This window comes from Orcinus orca, chromosome 10, assembly GCF_937001465.1.
Source record: "Orcinus orca chromosome 10, mOrcOrc1.1, whole genome shotgun sequence".
In the NCBI taxonomy this organism is placed as follows: Eukaryota; Metazoa; Chordata; class Mammalia; order Artiodactyla; family Delphinidae; genus Orcinus; species Orcinus orca.
Window position 1 is genome coordinate 74,512,314 of NC_064568.1, and position 18,290 is coordinate 74,530,603.

The following is an 18,290-nucleotide window of genomic DNA, read 5'->3' on the forward strand; positions in this document are numbered from 1 at the left end:
TTGCTCTGCGGTGTGTGGGATCTTCCCGGACCATGGCTCGAACCCGTGTCCCCTGCATTGGCAGGCGGATTCTTAACCACTGCGCCACCAGGGAAGCCCCTGTGCCCTACTTCTTGGTGGACTCAGGACATAGTCTGTACCCTGCAAATTGAACCCTCCTATGGTCTGGGCTTTTCTCTTGCTTCTCTGTCCCAGCTCAGGTGGCCAGATGCCAGCTGTGCAAGGACGGGGCACCTACTGCCTCTGACTGTAATTCTGAATCCTCACCTCCCAAACCCATATGGCGTGTCCATGGGAACCGGGCACTGTGACGGGCCCTGCCCTGAGCCCTCTCAGCCTGCTGGGCTATGACATCCTCCCCTGCCACCCTGCATGCCTCTGCCTCACACCCTCGAATCCCAGCCTCCTCCCGTGCCCCTCCTCTGATTGGAGTATTCCCCTTGAGCGGGGAAGGCTGTGTGGTAAGCTCTTGGAGGGACCCTTGTCTCCCCCCAGCCACAGAGCACTGGCTAAACCCTGTCCCCACTCCCCCTCCTACACAAGTGGGCCCTCGGTTGTTTATTGTTCAAGCGCAGACCCTAGGGGCCTAGGCCTTTCCCACACCCAGGACTGAGCTGTCCCGTCCCCAGCTTTCCAAGAACAGGCTCCATCGAGCACACACGTTGTGAAATGATCCTGCTGGGCCCTCCGAGGGATGAGGCCATTTGTGGGCTGAATGGGCTGCTGCCGGCTGCCAAGGGTCAGGCCTGGGGCCTGCATGTGCCAGGAGCCTCAGCAGGGCCCACCTCCTCCCTGCACGTAGCCTGTAGGAGCCAGGAAGCCAAGCCCCTCAGACCGCCCTCCTGCTCTCCCCCCCACCAGGGCTTCTCCAGAGGAGAAGACACAGGGAAGAAAATAGACCTTCTGGGCTGGGGGGCAAGACTGGGAATATAATCTGTGGGTCCAGTGAAAATGAAAATGCAGGTCCTTTGTTTGACAGCAGAGCACTGAGCTGAGCAGGAGGGCCTGACACACATCCTGTTGGAGGTGCCCTCGGAGTCCTGTGGCCGAGCTCCACATTGTGCTGAGGAGGCATCTGTGGCCCGAGAGGGGCAGGGCCTTGGCCGCTGCCACCTGAAAAGGAGCCTGGGATCCTGATCCCTGTCCAGTGCCCATTCCCAGGCTCTGCTGCCCTAGGGAGACCTTCTCTCTGTCCTGGGCCCTCCCACTCACCTTGTCCTCCTTGCTCATTTCTGAGTCTCCAGAAATGTTCTCTGTCCCATAAAGTCTCTTCCTCCAGGAAGCCTTCCTTTCCTGTCTAGACCAGTTTTACCTGCTGATGGTTCCTGTGCTTCTTGCACCTTCCAGGCTCACTCACATAGCTTTGCCCTTGAACTTCTGAGTCTTTATATGTTAGTATAAGTTAGCTAGAGAGCACAGCCTCCTTCCTCCCTTGCCCACTCTTTGTGGGGAGTCTCCCTCATCAGACTCTGGGCTCCCTGAGGACAAGCAGGGCCTCCCTTCAGACTGGGGGCTCCCTGGAGTTGGAAGCCTTTCCCAGGGCTTCCCTCAGGTTTGCTTCTGCACACCAGAGGCTCTCCAGACATTGCACTCAAGAGGGGACCATGCCCCGTGTGGTGCCCCACTGGCTGTGTGCCTCGCTTCTCATTCTCCACCACCTTCGCTGTCCTTTCCCGATCAGTGGCAGCAGATTTTGTGAGTAGGGCCAGGTGGGGGAGACGGAGCCAGGGGTGAGGGAAGGAAATGGGAGCAGCAGGAGGCAGAAGCGTGGTCCCCAACCTCTTCCCAGCAGGGGGCCAGAGGAGAGCAGGCAGCATGATCTCCCTCCTGTGGCCTCCCCCTCGGGGTGTGAGGGACGAGGGCTGGTCTGAGGCTGGGGTCAGTGCCCAGGAGCAGACACTCAGCTGAGGCTGGTCACTCGGAGGCAGGGTTTGCGGCATTCGGGCCACAGGAGAAGGGAGGGAATGTGAGGAATATCCTGACTCAGCACTCGCCCACCCCCCGACTCCAGCCCTGGACAGGCGTCGGGGGAGGACGATTTGATTGCTGAGAACATGCAGATGGTGGAGGCCTATCTGCCCCTCCCTCCCTCATCCCCATCCTGAGTCCCCCTGAGCTGCGTTTAGGGAGGAGGCTGGGGACAGAGAGAAGGCAGGAACACTGGAGTCCCCCCAACGATACTGGGGAGGCAAGAAAGGCAGCTGAGGGAGGCGGGCGTGGGGGGGTGTGTGCCTTTTGACATTGTCATAGCTGTGAATATCAGTGACATGCCAAGGAATGTCCCGTACATGGAGAGGTTTCCTCCTCTGTGGGAACAAGCTGGGGGACAGGATGAGGGGAGAGCTTGGCTAGGGAGTAATGTGGGGGAGGGGAAGGGGTATTAAGAGTGAGCAGACAGTGGCCAGAGCCCCGGGGCCAGCCAAGTGGGAGGGAGATGGAAGCCTGCTTTAGTGGATTCTAGCGCTTTCCATAACTTGATTATAGGCTTCATTAAGGCAGGGACCGTCTCATAACATCTCTTAATTACCTGACAACCCCTCCACAGGGCTGGACGCATAGTAGGCATTCTGCCCAAGCTTCATCTTGAGCATGCTTGCATCATTTTTAAAGTGGTCTCGTAATATCAGGTCCCCCAAACTAAACTCACACCCATAATCCCGGCTATTTACATTTCTCCTTGTACCTTCCAGCGTCTTTATAGGTATACACTTACGTAAGGCTGACTTATGTAAACTCAGCCTGAGTCAAGCTTTTCCAGCAGCCTTGGCAAGAGAGAGCCCTGGCTGACAGGGTGTAAACACGTGTGTCACGCTCTCTGCTCCTTCGCTCTGAAGTAACCCTTGTTCACGGGCAAGGTGAGCTGTGACACCCTCACTAGGCAGGTTTCCGTCTTTTCCCGTGTTTACATTGCTGCCAAGCAGATACCTGCTTCATTTATCTCCTGATTTGAACGGATTCTGACTTACGTAAAAACGGACTTATGTAACATTTGCCAGAATGGAATACTAATGTGATTGGGGATCGCACATGTGCAGCGATCATTGGTTGACTTCGTGTGCAGATCCCCAACCATCCTGAGCTGGAAAACCCGATTTTAACACCAAAAAAACCCTTCAAAACACCCCAGAACTCCAAAGGACAGTTGCTGTATGAAAGGTATCCATCATTTGAGAAAATCTGTGAAGGCAACAATCTATGATGAAGTTAGGAACAATTTGAAATGACATCGCCTGTCATTAATCTCCACAGTATCTACACAAGTTTGAAAGAACAATAGCAGATGTATTCGGGAATCAGTGTATGGGGGGGTGAGATGAACTGGGAGATTGGGACTGACATATATACACTAATATGTATAAAATCGATAACTAGTAAGAACCTGCTGTATAGCACAGGGAACTCCACTTTGCTGTACAGTAGAAACTAACACAACATTGTAAGACAACTATACCCAAATAAAAAAAATTTTTTTTAAAGAAGAAAAAAGAACTCTTTGTCAAAAAATAAAATAAAATAGTGCAAAATGTCACCCCATTGATTCAAAAAAAATGTATTCGGAAATCTATTCACTTGATTAAGTGAGCTGCGGAGACGTTCGTTGCAGATTGCAGTGTTACTATTTAAAGTGAAAGAACTAGGATCCACTGGGTACACGACGGGTAATCTGGGTGCACGATGCCACTATTTAACTGTACTGTGCAGAACTGTGGGGGGCAGTGCAGGTGAAAAATGGGAAGGGAAGACATTAGAACATAGCGTTTGGCTTGTGAAAATTCAGTGGTCCTTGGGGGGAGGAGGGGGAAGGGTGGGTGGCAGGAGCTACGTTGATGGTCTCAAATCTGTAGGTGTTGGAATTCCATTCTGAGAGCAAATAAGTTAGTGTCCGGCCTTTAGTTCTGGATGGGGGTGGGGAGAGGAGGCAGGCACCCACCAGATCATGCAGACTCCCATGGGCGATGCTAAGCAGAGGCTTCTTATCTTTAGAGAGGAGACTGTTTCTCTGGGTGCAGTGTGAGAGACAGCTGGGAAGTTCTTCCCTGTGCTAGCTGAGATCCTTCTTGCTGTGGTTTCTGACCCGTCTTTTCTTCATTTCCCTCCATTTTATAGAATTGCTCACTGTGCCCAGGCCAGCTGAGTCTAGATCTTCAAAGTGCAGTTCCAGGGACCCTATTTCCCAAACCCCAAATCTGGGCCTGAGGTCTGACAAGTCCCAGAAGAGCTGTGGAGATTATGAAGCAGGAGATATAATCAGGGCCGTCCAGGAAACCAGAGCCTGAGTGGAGAAGCTGGGGACCCACTCCCACCTCCCCTCCCTGCTGTGGCCTCCTGCCTCCCGCCTCGGGAGCGGAGAGCCGTCAGCCCAAGGCATCCCCGGGTCAGGTCTCTGTAGCATCCTCCGCTGGGTGCTTCTCCCAGGGCAACGTGCTGAGAAAGCACTTGTGAGGACGGGGGCAGGGGCGGGGTCAGGGGTCAGGGTGCTTTTTAATTTCTCGTTAGCCATGACAGCTGTAGAACTCAAGCAATTAAGGAGGAAGACTCCTCCAGGATGCCAGAGGGCCAGCACCCCCCCCCCCCCAAAGCTGTGCACATCTTCCTCCCTTCCTCCTCTTGCGTTGCGCCTCTCATCTTCCCGGGTCTCCCCTCCGCCCACCCCGCCCCGCGCCTGCGCACACACATAGAGCCTGCCCCTCTCTAGGCCCTGAGCTGTGGGCTATAATCACAGGGAAGCAAGGATTGCAAAGGGGTCCCCTTCTCTGGGCTTCAATCAGGGGAATGGGACAGATGGAATAGGGAGAGTGTGATGGATCTAGAAGATGCCTTCTCCATCATTCACTCCTGGGGTGGGTTGGACTTGTGGAAAGGGGGTCCATTCTCTTTGGAGTTGGTAATAAGGTTGGGGGCATGGAAACGACCAAAGTCATAGCAGCCTTCCCTGCACTTCTTGACTGAGTGACCAACCCTCCAACCCAGCCTGACCTTTGGGGGTGTAGGAAAAGGGTCTCAGGTGGGGTGGATGGGAGGAACTTTTTTTTTATTTTGGGCATTCGACATCTCACACATTTTCTCTGCATCTCCTCACTGGGGATTCTTAACAGCAGCCTGCTCTGGATCCTGCCCATTTCCTGGATTCTTGTTCTGTTCCCAGCTGTGGGGGGAGGGTATGCGTGTTCAATGCTATTCTTTTATTGACATCAGTCCTGCTGCACGGGTGGGGGTGTGTTTTTGGATGCTGGAGTAAAACTCTATGTCCCGGTCCAAACATCTCAATCCACCCACCAGCTGATACTTGAACCCCTACCATTAACATTTGCTTCCTTTAAGACTATCTCCATGTTAAATTGCATATACCCTCGGGAAGGGAACCCCTTTATTGTGAACAAAAGATCTGACAGCTGATATAGATAAAGGAGTAACTCGGGTGGGAGGTGCATGCTGGCCAGGATTCCAAGGGGCGGGGAGGGGTTGGGGGTAGTAGGTTTATAGAGAAGAATAGACACGCTTCACAGCTTTCTCCTGCTTCTGATTAAGTCTTTAGAGCGTGGGAGAATGAGAGCCCAGGCTGGTCTTCTCTGACCTAGAAGAAAAGGAAGCCTCCAAATTCCCATGGTCATGACCATTATCATCAATAGCTTCATACAGGCATGGGATATCAATGATGCTACAAAGAAGCTCAACACATGGCCCTTGCCCTCAAGATGCTCATAGCCTGGTGTGGGGCAACCAGCTCACCTAAGTGACCAGTGAGGAGCCTATGGACGTCTTAGAGAAAGAGCTTAAATTGCCAAGTGTTATCTTAGGGGGTTAGCCAGGTGGTGGACCAAGGAGGATTTCAGGCAGGGAAGAGGGAATGGTGAAGCTCTTTGGGAGCCCTTGCCCTCATGCTGGTGAGAGCAGAAGAAGCCTCAGTTAGGCTGACAGTGGTGGGAACATGATGGCTGGGACTTACGGAGAGGCATTTTGGAAAATGAATTTCTAGGACTCCAACTATGGGGTGGATGGGAGAGGCAGGAATTGAGTGTGAGTTTAAGGTTCAGAGCTTGGGTACCTGGGCGATGGTGGTGTTACTGGCAGTGGAAGGGAAGGTCTGGTGGAGCTGTGTTTGGACGGTAGGTGAGTTCTATTTCAGCATGTTGCATTTGAAGATGTCATTCCCCCCAGAAGAGGGCAAAACATACGTATACAATGGGCAACTTTTTCTTAAAGAGCTTACACATATATCAGCAGTCCTCCAAAGTGGTTAGTACAAGAGCCTAGGCAGCTTTCCCAAGTAGCTTGCCTTTGATCAAAATGTTTTACCCATTTGTGGAATAGTTCCTGGGTGTTCATGTGGCAACTGGTCAGTCTTGTGGAAGGACACAGAGACACACAGAGACTGTTGGGTTTATGCCTTCAGGGAGCTTATTATCTAATTGGGGTGACAAAGTAAGACTCATAAAAAAGGCTACATGTACCTATGGCTTCCCATCATACTGAGTGTATTAGGTGTCTGTTGTGGTATAATAAATGACCACCAATTTAGCACCTCAAAGCAACATCCATTTATTAGCTCACAGTTCTGTAAGTCAGAAGTCTGGCATGGATGGCTGGGTTCTCTGATTAGGGTATCACAAGTTCGAAATCAAGGTGTTGGCCGGACTGAGATTTTATCTGGAGGCTCTGGGGGGAAAAAATCCACTTCCAAGCTCATTCTTATTGTTGGCAGAATTTGGTTCTTTGTGACTGTAGGATTCAGATTCCATTTCCTTGCTGGCTGTCAGCCAGGGCTGGCTGCTTGCAGCTCCTAAAGGCTGCCTGTATACCTTGCCACACAGTCCCCTCCATACTGAAGCCAGCAGTGGAACATCAACGCATCATGCTTTAAATCTCTGACTTCTTCTTTGACCAGCCAAAGAAAACTCTGCTGTTTTTTTCTCCTTTTTTTTTTTTTTTTTGCGGTACGCGGGCCTCTCACTGCTGTGGCCTCTCCCGTTGTGCAGCACAGGCTCCGGACGCACAGGCTCAGCGGCCATGGCTCGCGGGCCCAGCCGCTCCGCGGCATGTGGGATCTTCCCGGACCAGGGCACGAACCCGTGTCCCCTGCATCGGCAGGCGGACTCTCAACCACTGCGCCACCAGGGAAGCCCTCCAATTTTTTTTTATTGTGGTAAAAGACACGTAACATAAAATTTACCATCTTAACCATTTTTAAGTGTACAGTTCAGCTGTATTAAATACAGTCATAATGTTGTGCAAACATCATCACCATACGGTTCCAGAATTCTTTCATCTTGTAAAACTGAAACTGTATCCCCATTAAACAATAACTCCCCATCCTCCCATCACCCTGGCCCCTTGGCCGCTACCATTCTACTTTTCGTCTCTGTGATTTTGACTACACTAAGTACTTCATGTAAGCGGAATCATATAGTACTTGTCTTTTTGTGTCTTAGCATAATGTCCTCAAGATGCACCCATGTTGTAGCATATTAAAGAATTTTGATATGCTGAGTGATATTGCGTTGTATGTATAGACCACATTTTGCTTATTTACTCATCTATTGATGGACACTTCGGTTACTTCCATGTTTTAGCTCTTATGAATAATGCTGCTGTAACCATGGGTGTACAAATATCTCTTTGAGATCCTGCTTTCAATTCTTTTGGGTGTATGCCCAGAAGTAGAATTGCTGGATCATATAATAATTCTCTTTTTAATTTTTTGAAGACCTCCATACAGTGTTCCACAGTGGCTGTAGCATTTTACATTCCCACCAACAGTGCACAAGTGTTCCAATTTCTCTACATCCCTCACAAACACTTTTTATTTTCTGTTTTTTTTTTTTTTCTTTGAATAGCCATCCTAATGGATGTATAGTGGTATCTCACTGTAGTTTTGATTTACATTTCCCTAATGAATAGTGGTGTTAAGCATCTTTTCATATGCTTATAGGTCATTTGTGTATCTTTGGAGAAATGTCTCTTTAGGTCTTTTGCCCATTTTTGAATTGGCTGTATGTTTTTCATTGTTGAGAAAACTCTACTTTTAAAAGGTTCATGTTCACACTGAGTGAAGTAAGTCAGACAGAGAAAGACAAATATCATATGATATCGCTTATATGTGGGATCTAAAAAAAATGCTACAAATGATCCTATTTACAAAACAGAAATAGAACCACAGATGTAGAAATCATACGTATGGTTACCAAGGGGGAAAGGGGGAGGAGGGATAAATTGGGAGAATTGGATTGACATATGCACACTACTATATATAAAATAGATAACTAATAAGAACCTACTGTATAGCACAGGGAACTCTACTCAATACTCTGTAATGACCTCTATGGGAAAAGAATAAAAAAGAGTGGATATATGTATATGTATAACTGATTCACTTTGCTGTACAGCAGAAACTAACACAACATTTTAAAACAACTGTACTCCAATAAAAAATAAAATAAAAAAAGGTTCACGTGACTAGGTCTGACCCATTGGGACAGTCTCTCATTTCTAGAATCAACTGTGCCATATAATATAACCTAATCACAGGAGTGAAAGCTGTCATATTCACAGTCTTGGGAGTGTACACAGTGGGTGAGGAATCCTGGGAGGCCATCTCAGAATTCTCCCTACCGCACTCAGAAAAGGTGCCTGGAAAGAAGGTGCCTGCCCTTCGAAGTTACTACAGCACCTATTAGACTTTACATGTTCTGACCCCTAGCTTCCTCTCTCGCCTGCCATTTAGACATTCTCACTTTTCCTCAGATAAACAAGTACTTTAGGTACTTTGTGCTTGCTGCTCTCTCAGACATTTTATGGCCTTCTCCCATAGTTCCTCAAGGTCTCTGTTCAGAGCCAGCCCTTTGCTCAGCCCTTTGCTGAGCCGGTTTGAAATAGAAATAGTCCCACCCAGCCTGCTCAGTTTCTATCCCCTCTTACCTTGCTTTATTTTTCTGTATAGCATTTATTACTACCTGACGTCTTATACATGTATCTGCCTACTTATTTATCTCCTTATGTCCTTCAACTAGAAGTCAGCTCAGTGAGGGCGTTAACTTTGTTTTATTTGCTATTCTACCTCCAGTGCCTAGAATAGTGTCCAACACTTACAGGTGCTCAATATTTGCTGAATGAATGATTGGATGTGTTTTCATACCAACTGAGAGCTTTTGAAATGGAAAGTTTATTCCAGAGCACAAAATAGATGAAAAATTGTTCCTGTGTTATTTTTGTTTTACAGTTTAAAATTTTTTAATGAATTTAAAAACTTTTATTTTTATTTTTGGCTGTGACTCACAGCTTGTGGGATCTTAGTTCCCAGACCAGGGATTGAACCTCCAGGGATGGAACCCGGGCCACGGCAGTGAAAGCACTGAGTCCTAACCACTGGACAGCGAGGGAATTCCCGAATCTAAAAACTTTTAACTAGAGCAAATTAAACACAAAATAAGCAGAAGAAAGGAAATAATAAAGATCAGAGAAAAATTAATGAAGTAGAAACAGAAAAATATTAGAGAAGATCAATGAAACCAAAAACTGTCTTTTAAGATCAATAAAATTAATAAACATCTAGCCAGATTGATCAGGAAAAAAAGAAGACACAAATTATCAGTATCAAGAATGAAAGTGGTGGGACTTCCTGGGTGGCGAAGTGGTTAAGAATCCGCCTGCCAATGCAGGGGACATGGGTTTGAGCCCTGGTCCAGGAAGATCCCACATGCCGCAGAGCAACTAAGCCTGTGTGCCACAACTACTGAGTCTGCGCACTCTAGAGCCCGTGAGCCACAACTACTGAGACCACGTGCCACAACTACTGAAGCCTGTGCACCTGGAACCCATGCTCCACAACAAGAGAAGCCACTGCAATAAGAAGCCCGCACACTGCAGTGAAGAGTAGCCCCCCCACCCCCGCTCAACGCAATTAGAGAAAGCCCACACGCAGCAACAAAGACCCAACACAGCCATAAATAAATAAATTTATTTTTTTAAAAAGAATGAAAGTGGTGACTTCACTATAGATTATACAGATACTTAAAAGATAATAAGAAACTATTATAAATAATTTTACTCTAATAATTCCCATAACTTAGATGAAATAAACAAATTCCTTGAAAGACACAAACTGTAGAAATTTACTCGAAAAGAAATAGATAACCTGAATAGACCTATATCAATTTTAAAAAAATCGGATTTGTAGTTAAAAGCCTTCCCACAAAGAAAACTCCAGGCCTGGATAGCTTTACTAATGAACTTTGCTTAACATTTAAGGAAGAAAAAAATATCAATTCTATACAAATTTTCTAGAAAATTATAAAGGAGGGAAATCTCAACTCATTGTATGAGGCCAACATTACTCTGATACCAAAACCAGATAAAGATATTACAAGAATGAAAAACTATAGATCAATATCCCTCATGGGCATTGATGCAGAAATTCCCAACAAAATTTTTGTAAATCAAATCTAACTCTATCTTTATCTCTATCTCTATGATGACACATCATGCCCAAGTGGGATTTATCCTAGGAATGAAGGTTGGTAACATTAAAAAAAAAAATCAATCAACATAATTCATCATACTACCTAATTAAAAAAGAAAAAAATGTTCATCTTAATAGATGTAGAAGAAGCATTTGACAAGATTCAATATCCATTCCTGATAAAAGAATTTCCACAAATCAGGAGTAGAAAGGAACTTCCACAACCTGATAAAGAACCTCTACAAAAAAACGGTGATGGTGAATGATTGAATGTTCTCCCTCTAAGATCAGGAACAAGACAAGGACGTTTATTCTTACTGTTTCTATTCAACATTGTACCAGAGGTTCTAACAGTGCAACAAGGCAAGAAAAATAAATACAAAGCATTCAGACGGAAAAGAAAGAAGTAAAATTGTCATTATTTGCTGACACCATGATTATCCATGTAGAAAATCTGATGGAATATACAAAGAAGCTACTAGAACTAATAAATGGATTTAGTAAGGTTGCAAGATGCAAGGTAGAGATTAAAAAATCAATTGTATTCCTATATATTCGTAATGAACAATTAGAAATTGAAAAAACAATACTTTTAAAAATGATTATCCAGGGACTTCCCTGGTGTTGCTGTGGTTAAGAATCTGCCTGCCAATGCAGGGGACACGGGTTCGAGCCCTGGTCCGGGAAGATCCCACATGCCCCAGAGCAACTAAGCCCGTGAGCCACAACTGCTGAGCCTGCGAGCCACAACTACTGAGTCCGTGTGCCTAGAGCCCATGCTCTGCAACAAGAGAAGCCACCGGTATGAGAAGCCTGCGCACCACAACGAAGAGTAGCCCCTGCTCACTGCAACTAGAGAAAGGCCCCGCGCAGCAATGAAGACCCAATGCAGCCAAAAATAAATAAATTAAAAAAAATTATCCATTGCACTGGGATCTCAGAAGTTCTTCAGTTCTTTTTTAGATTATGTCATTGATGGTGTCTTTCCCTTAGTTTCTCTGTTTCTCCAACTATTTGGATGTTCTCCTGTTACTTGGTTACTATTGCCTGAACTGGTCTTCCGGTTTTATTGTACAGTCGTTCAAAAATTTCCATCCTTTTGTTATCTTCCCTCCACTTTATGATCATTTCCTCAGCGTTATCTTCCAAACTTCTACTGAGTTGTTTTTATTTCTGCTGACATGTTTGATTTTTAAGCTCTCTCTCTTGTTCCCTTTTTAGAAAATACTATTAGACTTTTGTTGCTTTTTTTTTTTTTTTTTTTTTGCTGTACGCGGGCCTCTCACTGTTGTGGCCTCTCCCTTGCGGAGCACAGGCTCTGGACGCGCAGGCTCAGTGGCCATGGCTCACGGAGCCAGCTGCTCCGTGGCATGTGGGATCTTCCCATACCGGGGCACGAACCCATGTCCCCTGCATCGGCAGGCAGACTCTCAACCACTGTGCCACCAGGGAAGCCCTTTTGTTGCATTTTTGCAATATTTTTCCTTATCATGCTCAGGATATAATAATATGTTGTCATTTTTAAGCTTTCTTCTTGGTACGTGATCTTGGCTTCCTCCAAGTCACTTTTTTTTTTAAAGAATCAATTTTATTTATTTGTTTATTTTTGGTGGCATTGGGTCTTCTTTGCTGCACGCAGACTTTCTCTAGTGTGGCGAGCGGGGGCTACTCTTCGTTATGGTGTGCGGGCTTCTCATTGCGGTGGCTTCTCTTGTTGCAGAGCACGGGCTCTAGAGCGCAGGCTCAGTAGTTGTGGTGCATGGGCTTAGTTGCTTTGTGGCATGTGGGATCTTCCGAGACCAGGGATTGAACCCGTGTCCCTACATTGGCAGGCGGATTCTTAACCACAGCACCACCAGGGAAGTCCCCCAAGTCAATTTTTGTTTTGTTTTGTTTTGCTCTGCCTTTCGTGTTAGAAGCCTCAGATGTCTCATAAGCCTTGGTTGTTTGCTTATTTTTAAATGTGGGGATCTGAAAAGCTGGTGGGAAGCTGTGTGTGTGCGCGTGTGTGCACAAGTGTGTGTGCCTTGTCTGTGAGCCTCATGCGAGGGTGATCTGGCTGGAATATTTCATTTTCAAGCCCCCAGTATTAGTATCTTTGGTCTTTTCTTCCTTTCAGATTGGTCAGATTCCTCAGAGATGCACCCTCTAGGTTCCAGCCTGGAGGACAATGGCCAGTGTTCTGAGATTCCAGGGGGTAAGAGGACCCAGGTCTCAGCATCCACTATGTGAACATTTTCAATGAGATACTCCTTCCTTCAGTGTCCTGGGGTTTCCTTGTCAGAGACCCTCTGCTTTCCCCTCACCAGCGAATAGCCTCTAGCTTTTGCCTGGCTGTATGGGGTAGGGGAAGAATCTGAGGATCTGATGGCTTTTTTAAAAATAAAATTTATTTATTTATTTATGGCTGTGTTGGGTCTTCATTGCTGCACGCAGGCTTTCTCTAGTTGCGGTGAGCGGGAGCTACTCTTCATTGCGGTGCGCGGTACTCTTCATTGTGGTGGCTTCTCTTGTTGTGGAGCACGGGCTCCAGGCTCACGAGCTTCAGTAGTTGTGGCACGCGGGCTCGGTAGTTGTGGCTCGCAGGCTCTAGAGCGCAGGCTCAGTCAGTAGTTGTGGCGCACGGGCCCAGCTGCTTCGCGGCGCGTGGGATCTTCCCAGACCAAGGCTCGAACCCATGTCCCCTGCATTGGCAGGAAGATTCTTAACCACTGCACCACCAGGGAAGCCCAGATCTGGCTGCTTTTTAAAAACACTTTCCCAGTCCTCTTTACTTACTCAATTCCCTTCACCCTCACTTGCTGAGGTAACTGGTGTCACCAATTCCTGAGCCTTTTGGGGATTCTGGGGTATAAATTAGGTGGTAATGACTTTCACCACCACCTGTTCTGTGTTCTTTACTGTTCTTCCACCTGCTTTCCAGCTTCCAAAATTTTGTTGCTTTTATCTCCTCTCCCATCCTCCCTGTCCTCGTGGGTATATATCTTAAGAAACAAAATCAAAAGGAAAGAAGAATTTAGAAAGCCTTTCACTTTGTTTTAGTGGCTTCAGGAAAGAGCAAAAGTGGATGCAGGTGTTCAGGCTGCCATCTTTTCCTGGAAGTCCCTTAATCCATTATTACAGGCTTTTATTATTACCACTTCCACATAATCATAGACCATGTATGCTTTGCTCAGGAACTAACATGACCATTCCAAAAGGGCAGAAATTGTGTGTCTGGTTTACAATGGTATTTCATCCTCCTGCACAAGGGCTGGTATATAAGAAAGTATCAAGAAATACTTACTAACTTTATGAACCAGCAAATGAACAAATGAACTACCTTCAGAACCTTTATTACATTCAAATTTTTCCTCAGCGATATCAAGATTTCATCCTTGGGAACTGAATAGTATGTGGAAATAGCCAAAAGCTATTTAATGCCAAGATGTGTGACCCAGAAGAGTAAGCAAACTGAGCAGGTAATAACAACACCTCTTTTTTTGTTTTTGTTTTTGGTCCAAAACAAGGTGTGGCACCAAATTATGAGACTGATTTCCTTGTTTGGTGTACAATGAAATCTGAGGTCAATTCACAAAGAGAAATAAAGTCCCGAAGTGTTTTGAGCAAACTTGGATTTGTTGGCCAAGGTGTGTAAAGCTCCATGTTTTGAATATATAGGATTTTGCAGGTAGTCTGGAAGAAAATGGTATATGATTTGGGGCAAGCCATGTAGGTTGCAGAAGGTTTTGCCTTCCACGTCAGGAAAAGTAAAGTTAAACTGGATAAGCTCCCACTACCTCTTAGCCGTGGAGTTCGATGATGAGTCTAAGTCTCTTGGGGGCTGAGGTGTGACTGGAGGGGCAAGAGAGTGCAGAAGGCTGATTTCCAGGGACACCCATCCTAGTAGGCAGGAGGGGAGAGGCGCTGGGAGAAGCTGTTTCTCTGCGGCCAGAGTGGGGTCAGCATCTGGGCACATCTACCCAGCTCGAAATGACAACACCACAGCCTCAGATGTTGATAACACACTCACTCCACGCCAGCCCCGGTGCTTTATTTACACAGGTCACCTCATTAGGTGCTTGCCATAGCTCTGTGGAGTCAGTGCCGTTATTATCCCCATTTTCCAGATAAGAAAACTGAGTCACAGGGAGAGGAACGTAGCGTAGACATTTCAAGTGGTTCAGCCCTGGCATGACAAAAGGACGATAGCAAAGGAGGACAGAGGCATGAAGGGGATACATTCCCAATGGCCAAATTTTACTATAACAGCTGAGGATTGATGGGGGTATGTGTGAAAATCAGTCAGCGAGTGGTTTTCTGGTGATCACTCCGTGTAATATTTGCTGACTGACCAATGTTGCCCATTTAATGATCAAAAAGTGGCTAAATTGGTGATCAGCAAAGGGAAAGTAAGTTTCTCCTACAGACAGTTAAGAGACAGCTAGGATCAACTCGAACACTCTGGTGACTGAACAATCAAGGTAAGTGATTTTTCTGACTCTGGGATGAGTATTTTTTCAACTTCATTTGCTAATTTTTTTCTAGAACCCTAATGAGTAAGGAAAGACTACCTGGGTCCCTCTTTCTGCAGCGACTGAGGTTTCTGGCCTCACTCTGAACCGTGTGGGATCGCGAACCACACCCCCCCGCCCCCCCCACCCCGCCCCCGGCAATGGACTCTGATTTGAAGCCCTGAAAGCATTGGACTGAAGTTCACTTTGCTTTCTTGTTATTTCCTTCTTAGAGTACGAAAAGGAAATTCTGGTTTTCAGTTTATTCTTTTATTCAAATCATAGTGGTTAAGAGTACAGGTTTGGGGGCCAGACAGTTGAAATCCCAGCTCTGTTTACTTGTGGTATGACCTTGGGCAAGTTACTTAAACTCTCCCAACTGTAGTTTTACAATTAGATACTAAGGGATTAATGAGATAATGAAAGGCACACAGGAGGAATGCAGTCAAAGGCAGTATTTACCATTATTATCATCATCATTCACAAAGAGTCTACATGTGGTTCTCTGCACCTGCAGGCTTGTGTTAGTCCTTAGGCTGGGGTGGAGGGATACAGACCACGGAAAAATACAGTCCTTCCTATGTAAGTGTGCTTGAAGAGAGAACACACATACACACACACCCTCAGAAAGCTAAATGCATGGAATAGCAAACTGAGGCTGGCATGAGGGATATAGACAGCTCATGCTGTAGGAGTTTGGGGGAGACCACTGAGCAGAAGCAGTTCAGGGAGTCTTGTTTTAAGAGCTGTACCTTCATGGCTGATGGGGCATAAACCAGGAAGAAGAAACAAGTAATATGTGTGTCTGGGGCTATCAGGAGACCTGTCAGGCTGGAGTGGGACGTATATGTAGGGAGGCAGTGGGAAATAAGGCTGCAAAGTCAGCTGAAGCCACACACAATAATTATATTATTAACGATGGGAATAGTGATCAGTGTTAATTTAGCTTCTACCGTGTGCAGGCCACGTGCTTACGCTACATCCTTTCCGTATATTATCTCACTACAATCCTCACTACAACCCTGTGGTGTAGGGATTATTATTACAAGTTTTCAAGGAAACTGAGGCTCAGAGAGGTTGGGTAACTTGCCCAAGGACTCAGAGCTAGAAACTGGCAGACCCACAATCTGGATGCACAAATACACATGCAGACACTGACCAGACAGACAGACACAGAGGCTTAGGCTTAGGCAACAGACAGCTGTGTCCCTCCTCATTCCCTCCCCTCTCGCTGAGTTAGGGGTTAGTCCTTCCCTTTGAGGGGTCCAGTGTGAAAAAGCGACCGTTCTGCTCCCCCACCCCACCTCTGCCTCCCATATGCCTTTGGCTTTAGTCCCCAGGACAGGCAGCCCAGAGCGCAGGGCTGGGACTAAGATGAGGGGAACGAGGTGAGAGGGTACAGTATTTATGGAGGCGCTCACTGACAGGGCCAACCCTGCACTTGAGCGTGAGCACCTCCTTAAACTGTGTACCCTAACTGCTGCTTCACTTGCCTCACCCTAGTTCTGATCCTGCATGGGGGTGGGGAGCTTTGCAGCTTTGCTCTGTGGGCCAAGAAGCCCCTCGTTACTCCCAGGTCAGCCAGAAATTCCAAGGGCCCAGGCCACAGCCCTCCTTTTTGTTCCCAGATGAACAGGAGAATAATCTCAGATTGGTCTCAGATCATCTCTCTACCGTTCACACTCGCTGGTTGTTAGCATCCCCTGTAGCCCACTTGTCCCTGCATCCTCTGAACAGTCCCCTTCCCAGGCCTGGCCCATACACTCCTGTCCCTAGACAGTGCATCTGGCTGCGCAGCCTTCAGCATGCAGGGGCAGGGGCAGGGTGTAGGGCAGCTGGTTGGTTGCAGGGGCCTGTGCTGAGGGCCACCAGGGTATGCCCCAGGGGCAGGGAAGTCAAGCACTGCTCTCCCGCGCCCTCTAGAGGCTTGGGGTGGCACTGGGTGAGACACCCAGGAGGGGTCCTGATTGAGGAGGGGGCCCTGGGCTTCCAAGAATGTCCAGAAGGTGTCCATAGTCAGACAACAGCTTCATCTGAACCCTGCTGCTGGAAGTGCCCGGTGAGGCTGTGCTGTAGTTTCAGGTAGAAGGGGGTTCCAGGCCCTTCACCTCTGCCTGGGTTACAGCCAGTCAGCGATGAGGCTCCCTAGCCTGCACCCAGCCAGCGCAGCAGGACAGCTCCTCTCCGCTCCTCACCTTCCCCTTGGGCGGCTTCAAGGAGGTTGGAGGCTGCGCCTGTCAGCCCTGGGGTGGGGACAACTGCGGCCCTGTCCTCTGACAGCCAGGAATCTCTGGAAGAGCTTTAGGCCAGGAGAGGAGGAGAGGTGAGGGATGTGTCCCAAGGTGGCTTTGTGAGGACAGACCCGGGAAGGTAGTGAGAGAAACCTTCAACTCCTGCTTAGGTAGGACAGACAGAGAAGAAGGAGGATGGTGATGCGGAGAGAGCCTGGGAGGATGGGGCAGAGCGGACAGAGGCGTGGAATCACTTAATAACTCTTTCCAGGCTGGAAGATTGGGAGCTGGGGACCTGGGCTTCTAGAGGGAACTGGGTGGCCGACCAGCTTCCTTGTAACACACACGCATAGCAGCACATCTGCTCGCCTGGCCCCCATCCAGGTACCCGGGCCTCACCTCAGATTGCTCATTATTTGGCTGAGGTATTTGCAGGGCTTGGCCCATTCTCTTGCTCAAACTCCTCCTTACCTGGTCCTCACTGCAGCAAAAAGGAAGGTGGATAGAGGGAAAGAGGGACTTCTTGGGTGGTTTTTCAGCCTCAGTTCACTCAGGAGACCAGAGATTCCTGGGTTTGGGACAGAGGAGGAGGAGGGACTATGGAATGAGTCTCAGAATTTTCCCACCTGCCCAAGGGCTAGGCCAGGAGTAGAGCAAGGGCAGACCCTCTCCTAGAGCCTTACCAGCTGGCCCCAGGTGAGAGGTGGGGGTGATACCCAGAGGAAAAGCAGAACTGGCCTGAGTGTCCTGCAGTCTTGGGGGAGGGAAGGCCCCTTATCCTCAGTCTGCCCTGTGGGCACTGCCAGTCTTACCCTCCCCAGTGCCTGGGCCCAGGCTGGGTAGGTGTCACTCTACCTCTCAGACAGTGGCTCTGGGCTCCCGTGCCCAAGCTGAAGTCACAGCAGAGGCGCAGACCCTGCCCCAGTGAGGTTCTGTTGAGCCTAGAGTGGGGCTGGGGTGCCCAGGGCAGGGAGCCCTGGGCTGAGGCTCCGTCTCACCCCCTTCAACCCGGGAAGGGTCTTTCTCTCCATTTCCCGCAAACACTTGCTCCGCCACTCGACAGCCTTCTCATTCCATTCCCCTGCTGCCCCGCTCTCGGGCCCACCACAC

At 47.9% G+C, this 18,290-nt stretch overlaps 1 long non-coding RNA gene across 1 annotated transcript in view; it reads left to right on the top strand.

The window, feature by feature from the left end:
* Positions 1-12,750, top strand: part of LOC117200595 (uncharacterized) — a 66,159-nt gene extending 53,409 nt beyond the window's left edge. The window contains exon 4 of the long non-coding RNA XR_004482197.2: positions 12,576-12,750. This is a non-coding gene — a long non-coding RNA (uncharacterized LOC117200595). The remainder of the gene's footprint in view (positions 1-12,575) is intronic.
* Positions 12,751-18,290: the final 5,540 nt, after the last annotated feature.